General features: G+C 30.1%; 1 protein-coding gene across 1 annotated transcript in view; it reads right to left on the bottom strand.

The window, feature by feature from the left end:
• The window catches only part of LOC148299886 (uncharacterized), a 66,736-nt gene that overhangs the window by 2,281 nt on the left and 52,308 nt on the right, over window positions 1–12,147 (bottom strand). The gene's annotated exons all lie outside the window — the stretch shown is intronic.

The raw sequence follows: 12,147 nt of genomic DNA, 5'->3' as shown, positions 1-12,147 counted from the left end.
TGACAAAGATGTGTGAATAATTAAAGTAGGTCGAAATTGCACTAACAGCGACATAAAGACAAACATAAACTATCACTGACGAACTCTCAACCTGTTTGCGAAGACGTAACAACAACAAAATAATAAATCAAGCTCGCAGAACTCCGGCAAAAAGTTAATTTGAAATAAAAGTTGACAAATTGCTTCAACTTTTAAGCGTCTCTACAGACAGAGAGATTATAATAGCCATCTCAGTGTTTGTTCCAAGAAATATCCCGTTAGCGATAATCTACCTAAGACTGGTTAACCTTTCATGTATTCATCCAAAAATGAAATGTGATACGAAGCGGGGTACTAAAAGCCCCAGTTTAAATTTGTATGGAAATCGCAGTACGGACCTCGTAACTCGAGTCAAGGATTTCATGTCCTCTTCAGCGCGCCGCTATGCGCCGACTGGCAGCCATCTGATAAACGAGAGACCGGAAATCGGATCAAACGGAAGCGGGGTAATCTAATTGTCTTGTGATAATACCAATTTATTGGAGTGAAAGAAATAACATGTCGCTATCAGACTAAAAAAAATGTTCTCATATATAAATACGCAGAACTATTGTGCTTTTTATCAAAAAAATATTTTTAAACATTTAACGATTTGAAATTATAAAAATTAAAAAGGGAATATTTTCTAAAATATACTAACTAACTAACTAACCATCACGCCGCTTCCCCGCAGGGGTAGGCAGAGAGAATAGAACGCCACACCACTCTGTCATTGCAAACATTCTTCGCTTCTTCCACGTTCATGCATCTCCTCATAAATACCCGCCGATTATTACGACTTATTATTTTTCTTAAAAATTATTGCAAAAACTATGGAGTAAGTAGCTCTTATAATACTAAAATTATCGAATTAAAATTTATATACGGGGGATTTTTATCCCCCTATTCGAGCCGGCTAGGTTAAGTGCTAAAATCATCGAAGATAAGCAAATAACAACGATTTCACTCGACACAGGTGCCAAAGAAGAGTCACCATGTAGAAATATACAAGTTTTTGTTTTATTTATATAACAATACTCTTACGATTATAGGCCAAGTCATGACATTTGTTATTTTAAATGAATTGTATTAACGCGGAAGCATCGTGAACTCCTTTTGCCACACCTCATTCAAAATATAACTCTGTTAGTTGTATAATGGTTTCTTTCATCACACTGGTATCGTCTTGCGAGTGATGTCATCAGCTCTCCGATTTCAACTCAGAAATTAACGAAATTAAATATTACATAATAAAGATAATATTTTGAATCCTGCTTGATCGTTTCAAGTATTTTTCGCACGGAAAGCATCGCTCAAGCTGTGTGATTTTTTGTTCACATGGTATTTGCCAAGCCGTTTGAACGTCTCTACTAAAATCAGGTACTTTATTTCAACAAAGACTTGATTATTTTCATTATTTTTACTGCAATTAAAGACTATTACAAAGAGCAACGAGCAAGAGTGAGAAGACATGACTGATATAAATGTCTGGAAGGTGTTCTATCTGGGGCATGTGTTTAAAGGAGAGAAGTACAAGCTATATATTTTTTTAATTGGGAGTTACATTTATTATTTACCTTGCTTTACATACAAGGTTTATAGATCATAAAGTGGATTTTGTTTCTTCTAACAAAAAAAAATACGAGCTATTGCACCTATTCATAAAAGGTAAAATAAAATTTCTTGAATGTTTTCAGCGGGTACTTTGTGGCACATTTTATAAACTTTATAAAATGAAATAACATTTTTTAAAACCACTTTTTTATTTCTACAATTTAACCTACCAACAAATTAGGATTTTTACGGAGTGTGTGGTAGTTTTTTGGTGACAGTATTTTAATGTTTTTGAATTCATATAAACCCAAATGATGACAAGGTTCTTGTTGAAACCGGTAGCTTAAATTGTATTAATAAAAATGTGGTTATGACAAAGTTATTTCATTTTATAAAGTTGGTAAAATAGAAGGTCGACGAGGTGTGGGCAGAAGGCAGACCTGGCTCCGGAATATACGAGATAGGACGGGGATCAGGACCGTCGAGGCGCTGTTTAGAGCTGCCCGAGACAAGGACAATTATTCTCAAGCGATAGTCGACGTCAGAGGGACCTGACATTTAAGATTATTTCGCTTAGCTGAGATAGAAACAATAACGAAAATCGAATAATAAACGAATGGTTACAATACATCATGCTAACAGTCTCGTGAATACATAAGCTAGAGTGGCGTCATTATTTGGGGTATCAAAAAGCAACATGGCGATTTTTGATTGGCGTAAAGAGATTTTGATTATTGTATTTATCATTGATCTCACGGGAAGATCAATCAGTGAAAGATAGTACTTATTGTAAAGACTTAAAGATAAGATTGTATAAATATAAATGCTATACTTTCTATTCGATTGGAAACATGTAAAGACAGTTTTGTTTTCTCTAAGATAAAAAGATATTCGCAAATGATAAAACGTCGATATAACCAACTGCCAAATATCGATATTAATGAATAGTTTCTAGAAAGTGCAAGGTTTAACCTTTGAAAGACAATAAAGTAACGTTACGTAAAGTACAGTAACTCAAAAGGCGAGCGACTGACTAAGACTGGGTTTTTTAATCATCGTTTTTGCTGTGGAACAGTAGAAAATATAAGAGATTTTATTTTCTTTTTTTTATTGAACTTTTTTTTTTACAAAATAAATATTTAAATATACAAAATAGTTGGTAAAATAAACAAAATATTGAAAATAAAACGTTTCTAACTCTCTAATAAAGTAGATACTTTTTTTCTTTTCATCTCACCAATAGATGTATCTAGTGAAATTCTAGTGAATCAAGAACAATGTTTAAAAATTGGTACTTCCAAGAATTTGAGTAGTGTGGTTGTCAATAATGGGTAGAATTGGTGAATGTTACCCGTTTGTAAAGTGATCACTTAAACCAGCCTATGACGGTCGTCAGCCCCGTAAATGCCCAGACTTCCATATTCTTCTTCATCTTTGATGAGATGTCAAAAAAATAATAGATACTTGTGTTTAGAGAGGGAGTTCGTTCGAATATAATAGGTTATTATGTTATCTAGAATAGTTTTATCAAATGGGTCCTACACGTTCAAGTATTGCAAATCCTTTTTTAAAGAGAAATATAAGTATGTTTTTTTTTTTAAATAATCATTTATAAAAATACTTCAATTTCCTACTATTACTGTTAGCCTAAGCTCGGAGTCGTAATAATTGGCGGTTATATATTATATGAGGAGACGCATGTATGTGGAAAAGGCGAAGATTGGTGTTGCGTTCTATTCTCTCAGCTTACCCCTGTGGGGGAGCGGCGTGATGATTAGATTGTTAGTCAATTAGCTGTCAATGTTAATTTTTTTGTTTTTGATATTTAAAGCGTCTACTTTTTTAATAAGTTTTTATTTTTTACGTATTTTTTTTTACAAAAATGTTAGTAATGTTAGTAAATAATTACTCATTGGGATTTTTGTCTACCGGTTTCGAGGTGTACCCGTCTCTTCGTCAGGTATATACTAAAATAGTAATTGTCCTGACGGAGAGACGGGTACGTGTTGGCACCGGTAGGAAAACTCTCAGTGAGTGGTTACATACCAACATTACTAACATTTATGTTAAAAAATAATAATAATAATAAAGTAAAAAAGTATCATTTTAATTTCACTTTGTTACAGTAGAGTAAATATTTAATCAATTTTCGAAGGAAAAAAAGTATATCAGTTAGTTGTAAGAGAATAAAAACAAATTTTAGTTATTTTAAATATCTAGAGTATAATTTTCTTTTCCGTTAGTTGACGTTGATTGAAAAACTTGACCAAATTTATAACATGACATGCAATCTCTCTACGTTGTCTTCCTTGAGTTGGATAGCATATTTTGATCAACGTCACCTTTGATTTTCTTCTTTTTCTTTTGAAATAATAAATCAAACGTCGATACACCCAAAATATTGTAAATAAAATAAATGTTAAATTTACAAACTAACTAACAGAGAATAGAACTTTAAAACAAATTTATGACGCGAATGAAGTTGGTAATAGAAGCATGAGAAAGAGGAAAACATGGCATGGTATTTTAAGTACTTGAAAGTGGTCAGGTTAGGATTCGGAATGATCGGCGTGTATCCGCGAATGTGGAAAAGGCGAATATTGTCTGCAAAGACAGATCGATGTGGCGTTATAATCTCTCTGCCTACCCCTGCGGAAGCGGTGTGATGGTCAGTTAGTTAGTTGGTTAGAATATTGAGAGTTTCCTTCTTGTCCGAGCGTTGATATTTCTCAGAACAAACTGTGAGCGAACTGTTTTTATTCTCGATTTTAAACTGAATACAGTGGAAGTCGGTTATAACGCGGATTTGCGGGCGGTGTATCTGACCCGTGTTATATGATCACCATGGTATAAACGAATTGTTAAAAATTATGATTAATTTATTCTACGTAGCACACAAGATTTTTATCTGTTTTTTCATTATTTTTATACATTTATTTTTAAAATCTTTATAAAAATCATAACACGCGTGTATTCTGCGCACAATTTCTTTTGAATGTATGTTGAAATTTTATTTTTTGAAGAATATACAAATATTTAAAAAAATATATATATTCTTTAAACTCCTTACCTTTCAATTATTCTTTTCTTTTTGAAACTAAACATTTATTTCAAAGAAAAACTTATTTTTTCAAAACAAAAACGGTGTTTTAAGCGAAAAATTCAATACCATTGAATGTTACCTGAGTTTATTTTTTTTTTTGAATTAGGTAATTAAAAAAAAAACTTCCAAGTAACTCTGAAATCTAGCTACGGCTTATGCAACACCGCTTATCATGACCCTACTCAGGCTTCAACTTCTTAAGTTTCATAGCCTATGCTTATTCGTGACTGGATTTACTCTTTATGTTTAAAGTTACTATAATATCATGTTATATCAAAAACACTCGTTTAGTTTAAAGAAAATTAATTTGCGGATTATCAATTATCCCGCTTTAAAATAAAAATGTCAAAAAAAGACAAGCGTTATATCCGAATGATCACGTTATAAAAGAGGCGTTATAACCGGCTTTTACTGTATTCGTAATTTTATCAACGATTAAGAACGTTGTAAGAAAAAAAAGATAATAGTTTTTATTGAGTATGAATTATAACGCTACCAAAATAGATCAGAATCAATCATATCATTATTTTAAGTAAACGCCCTTGAATTTAAACCCGTTAAATTTATCGCTCAGTAACGCAGATTATAAATAATTATTATGTCATACACACATCGATATAATATTAATAGCAATTACGTTTATGGTTTTATATAAGGACCATATAACTAGGCATTCATACGTATAATAAAAGGAATGCAACAATTTATTATATTGTTTTATTATTATCACGATAAACCATTGATACAAGGTCAATTTATTAGATACGAATACAACAATCGAACTAATCTTCATGCAGAGTATTTTTAAAAAGTCCGAATTTTACATATACATACATATGAAAATTTATATATATATATATATATATATATATATATATATATATATATATATATATATATATATATATATATATATATATACATATATATATATATATATATATATATATATATATATATATATATATATATATATATATATATATATATATATATATATATATATATATATATATATATATATATATATATATGTGTGTGTCCGCCTCCGTAGTGTAATGGTCAGCATGCTCGGTTACCGTTCTGGAGGTCCCGGGTTCGATTCCTAGGGGGGGTCAAATAAATATAAGTGATTTTTTCACTGTAATATGTATTACCCTGGACTGGTACCTGAAGCGGAGGGCTGATCATGTGTAAATGATCAAGATAACACTGCGTTTATATGATGCAGTGCCCTATGCACCATTGGGGTGCGGATAAGGATTTTACTATTATATATATATGTATATATATACATATATATATATATATATATATATATATATATATATATATATATATATATATATATATATATATATATATATATATATATATATATATATATATATATATATATATATATGTATATACGCAATCTTAAAATCAATAAAACAGCTCTCTCCAATAAAGAGACTATGGTCTTGTGCTTGGACAGGGACTAACACTCATTATTTATTGTTTAAATTTGTTAGTAATATAAATAATTTTTATTATAATTATTTTATTTTTTGTTTGTTTTTTCCTTCTTAGATTAACGTGTATATACATATTTTTTATTTTATTTATTTACATACATATATAATTGTATACATCTTGTATTTAAAAAAACAATTCAAATTTAAAAAATGCAGCTACCTTGTGTGTCATAATCCATTCAATTAATTTTTAGGGTTTTAATTTCTTCAATTTTTTTTAAATATCTGTAAGAAGGTTATTGAAGTACTTGGTTCCCAAATATTTAATGTTCTGTTGGAAGTGTTTGGTATTGCATTTTGGCATTTTAAAGTCATTTTATTAAAATTAAACACTTGAATAATCCACTTAATTGAGTTTTATTTTTATTTACGACTAGTTTCGAAAACGACAATTGTTTTCATCTTCTGGTACAAATTAAAACTGTATTATGTCATTCCACAAAGTTAATGCCGAATGAATAAATAATATTTCAAAGTCATGTCATAAAGTCATGTTTATAACTCAAAGATGAACTTTTAAATGTTTATACCATTTACTTTGTCGTTCAATTTTACGTTTTGAACTCAAAATAAACGGTAGTTCAAATTCCAATTATTAGATCCACCCTTAACTATTTGGACGTCCGGTGGTTCTTCAACTTTTTGAGGTCATCCTCCTTCTCCAGTATTTCTCAAGCAGGTACCTGTTGAATTATGCGTGGTATGCGCGTGGTACATTGTCCGATGCGTTGCCCCGAGGTCCGCGAAATGCCGTTGTCCTCTTTCGAGTAGTTTTCTCTCGTGAATAAGATTATTATTCATAATTTCGCGTGTGTGGAGCGCTCAAGGTGCGAGATGACACCGTTCTGCGCTATGTGGGTCGCCGTGCGGCTACGTCACACACAGCTTCTCGCAAAAACAGTGTCAAATATTATACCCACAAGTATACTGGCGCAAGTCAAGTAAAATACAACAATATTAAAGTAAAATATAATAATTTCATTAATTAATTCGGCAGTCACTTTGTGGTAAAATCTATCTATTTTTAATTCTTGTTTTACTTAGTAAACACCACTATTTCTTATAATCTACTGTGATTGACATACGGTGTTTGAAAATGATGCAGAATGCATCGAAACACGTGTCACAGTATATTTTAAGAAATAGTGGTATTTACTAAGCAAAAGATTATTTAAAAATAAAATACAATAGTTAAAACACTTACAATTTTCCATATTCTCAATATTATTAATATTTCAAGCATTTGCTTTGTGTCAGTCATTTTTACTTTATAAATTTTTTTAAACAAAAATGTTAATAATATTAGTGAGTAGAGGAAGATGAAGTAAGTAGAGGAAGACCGAGGAAAACTTGGCACAATCAGGTATGTCAAATACTTGAAAACGGCTGGGTCAGGAGTCGTAATAATCGTCGGGTATGTAGAAGAGGCAAAGAATGTTTCCAAAGACAGAGTGGTGTGGCGTTCGAATCTCTCTGCCTACCCCTGCGGGAAAGCGGCGTGATGGTTAGTTAGTTTGTCAGTTTTAGTAATATTAGTATATAAAAGCTCACCGAGATTTTTATATCTACCGGTTTCGAGACGTACCCGTCTCTTTTTTTTTAAAGGAATAACTCGCAAAGCCTCTATTTTAGAAGCTTGTCTGCAGGTAGGATATTAAGGATAGGGAAGGTAGATGTGAAATACACCACAAATGTCGAGACCAATTGAAAATTGGTCTGGGCGTTTCACATTTAATAACTTTCTTGAATGTTATTAAATGTGAACTCACAGTAAAATCGGGATGTAGTGCTATTCTAACGACTTAAAAACTTCTCTATTTCGGGCTTTTTCGACCCATTTGGGTTATAAATGGATGGATTAAAAAATCATATTCTACCACAAAGTGAATACCGAAACAATAAGTAGCGTTCTGAAAACGTTTTGATTAGACTTGAACCAGTATAACCACGAGCCTATAATGAGTAAACCTATTATGTTGAATTTACGGAGTGAATTTCTAATTTTATTGGGTGCGAAAATTAACCTACGGAATGTCCATAAGTCGCTACTTTCCCCAAATTATATGTATTGTTGTATATTTAAGTAGTTAAAATAAATAATGACCCCGAAATGCGGTATACTTTGAAATTATTTATTGATTTGACATAAGCTTTGTGGAGTAACAAAATGATTTAATATGAAAATAAAACGCTTGTATAAAACCACTTTTTTGAGTTTATTAATGTAAACAAGACTAGTTTCGAGAAATACAGATGTTCTCATCATCGGGTGAAAAACTATATGTATTTTAATTTATAATTTTAATTTTAATTTCATTTGTTTCTTTAATTAGCTTATATTACACTAATATAACTATTATTTACATTTAATTTAAATCATATATATATATATATATATATATATATATATATATATATATATATATATATATATATATATATATATATATATATATATATATATATATATATATATATATATATATATATATATTACATCTCCTTACAGTAAACAAAACATTTATTTTAAAATTGCTTCAGACTCTTTTCATTCTTCATACATTCAGGTATCTCATCAAATATTTTTTTTCAACAATGGCAGTCTTATTTTATCCTTATTTCTAGTAATGTGTTCATGAAAAATTTTATTTCACACTATTTTATCCTTAAAATATTTGGATAATTTATCGTTTAAAAATTTATGTATACAGTTCGAGTTTTCATTTGCTGATCAGAACACATGTAGTTCTCAAAACTAGCCTTGATAACATTAATAAAACACAATAGTGGTCATATATAAGTGTTTTATAATCATATTTTATTTAAAAAAAAAAAAATTCGCATAAGTTCATAACTTAATTGTTAGTTTACAATCTGAACAAATTGATGGTGCACAACATTCACCATTCTACCCATGATTGACAATCACACTCCTCAATTTTTGGAACTCCTACATATATCATTAATCTCATGAAACTGTACATATGAATTCACGTGTGTAAAGTGATCACTTAACTAGAGTATGACAGGTCATAAGCTTTAAAAATATTTAGCCTTCCATATTCTTCTTCATTAATGTAACATGTAAAAAAAATAGTTAAATAACTCCTGAGTGGAGAAAACCCAGACTTGTGAACCCAGACAAGTATTTTGACATACTTAAAATGTTGTTATATGGTATACTAACATCCAATAACGTGCTTTTAATATATGCACAAAGCCACTTCCTACCCCACACTAGCATATAAATATAATTTTTTTATATTAACAATCACAACTACTATTTGGAATTTAGAAATTAGCGAGAAAACCCAGACTTATGAAGTGTTTAGACACACTCAAAACGTTGGTCATATCGCTCCTTTCAAGAACGTCATAAATCAAAAATACTTTATTTTTTAGGAGAACGTTTTTAAAGTTTAAAAATATAATAAAATGTGTTAAAAATAAATATCAAGCCACTTATTGAACTTTTGAATGTGCAACATATCTTTTTAGGTAAAACTTTAAGGATTTTTTCCATTTGAAAAGTATTTATTATTTTAAAAAAAATTATTAAACAATAACCTTTCTTCAAAATGCAAAAACAACACTTACTGCCCTGTAGCGGGTACATATTAAGTTAAAAATATTACTCTTTTGCTGGGATATCGTACATTTTCTGGGCATTCTGAAAACATGCACAACTGAAAATTGACGATTTTTGATTAATGACATTCTTGAACGGAGTGAGCGATATGTTAGTCTGACCCTGATACAGGATATTTCGAATTTTGAACTTTTTATAATACTTTTTGTAATTACTTTTTATATACTAATTACCTATAAGTACATAAGTGTTATACTGCTAATAAGGAATAATACAAACTACGTATTATCCAATCACTTTTTTTCCTTTATTTCGCTTTGTATAACTAATTACGATTTACTTTCTTTGTTTGACTTTTTCTTTACTCGCTTTTACGTAATGGGTTTTGTTTTAATACATACATACATATGTGTATTTATAATAAATTTCGTTAGATAATAACGAAGGCGTATTATCAAATACAGTATCGAACAGATTAATTGAAACAAAACTTTTTTGTTGTATATTCGAAAAAAGTTTTGTAAATATATATATATATATATATATATATATATATATATATATATATATATATATATATATATATATATATATATATATATATATATATATATATATATATATATATATATATATATATATATATATATATATATATATATATATATATATATATATATATATATATATATATATATATATTGTATATATATATATATATATATATATATATATATATATATATATATATATATATATATATATATATATATATATATATATATATAATGTCCGCCTCCGTAGTGTAATGGTCAGCACGCTCGGCTACCGTTCTGGAGGTCCGTTTTAAGGAGCATATCTGGCAGTAGTGTACGAGATAGAATAAGAAACACCAGGATAAGAGAAATATGCGAGATCCAAGTCGTTAGGTGGGGAAGGCAACGAAGAAGACAATGGTATGGGCATGTGAGAAAAATGGAACCATCCAGACTCCCCCACATTGCACTGCACGGGCAACCTCAAGGTAGTCGACTCCCAGCAGACCACCAAAGAGATGGATTGACAGCTGGAAATCAATATTGCAAGAGGAGAAGAAAAAACTTTTTTTTAAATACAAAAACGGTGTTTTATGTAACAAAAATCAATTACGTCAAATGTTACCTAGGTTTAAAGAAGATTAATTTGCTATTTCACGTATGTAGGGCCTTAATGTAGGTAACAGATTAATACTGGCCACCCAGTACTTAACAAAAGCCGAATAAATCCAGCTTATCTACATTCCGACGCTATAAAAAACTTGTTTTCTTTATAGTATCTACTGATACTAAGATATATGTGTGTTGTTTATCCACGTCGTGTATTTTATTTTAATGTATCGTCTCCTTTGTGCTTTTGGGTATTTCGGCCGGGACTTAAGATGGGTGAGTAGGTAACTATCTAGCTACTTTATTTTATCTTGTATGATACCAAAATGATAAATAATAAAAATAGTGAAGAGTATTGCTACTATAAACCAAGCTAGGACACAAAATGCCGAACCTTCTTCTAGTGGAACAGAAGGCCTGTTGACGACAGTCAGCAGTCCGGCTTCTCCTGAGGAGTTTAACGTTTCTTCCAAGCAATAAGCAAATGCACTTCCTGAGCACAAATTAGAATATCCCTCTTGCCCCCAAAACAGGTCAAATTATAAGCTGAATTCATAAAAATGAAAATGATATTTTCTGGTGTTTCTCATGTATGTGATTATAATCCAGGATTTGGACCTCACATACTAATATAAGAGTTTCTGCTCAGTGAAAAGCTTCTTTTCATCTCACCAATAGATGTCTCTAGTGAAGTTCTAGTGATTCAAGAACAAGGTCTCTAAATTTGTTCATATATATAGAACTTCCAAGAATTTGAGTAGTGTGGTTGTCAATAATGGGTAGAATTGGTGAATGTTACACGTGTGTAAAGCGATAACTTAAAACAGCCCAGGACGGTCGTCAGCCCTCTAAATGCCCAGATTTCCATATCATTCTTCATCTTTGATGAGATGTCAAAAAATAATATGAAAAATAACTCCTGTAATTGGAGATAATCCAGATTTGTGAACAAGTATTTGGACACACTCAAAATGTTGTAAACGTCATTTTTTTTAGTTAGAAGAAACAAAAATCCACTGATTGATCTATGTATAAACCTTGTACATAATAAGCGAAGTAAATATTTTTTCAATATATCGTGGGTAAACTGACAAAAAACGTTAACTCCAAAATATAAAAATTTTGACTTAATGATGCATATTATAAAGTTTTCAACGTTCCATAAACTGGCAAAATACACTAAGTTGTTTGAAATGTCATATTTATGTGGTTTTAAAACGA

Source organism: Brachycentrus maculatus, unplaced genomic scaffold, assembly GCF_059751285.1.
Source record: "Brachycentrus maculatus isolate JH-2025_06_01 unplaced genomic scaffold, ASM5975128v1 h1tg000905l, whole genome shotgun sequence".
Lineage (NCBI taxonomy): Eukaryota > Metazoa > Arthropoda > Insecta > Trichoptera > Brachycentridae > Brachycentrus > Brachycentrus maculatus.
The sequence above is the reverse complement of the archived record's forward strand: the minus strand, read 5'-3'. Positions and strand labels throughout refer to the sequence as shown.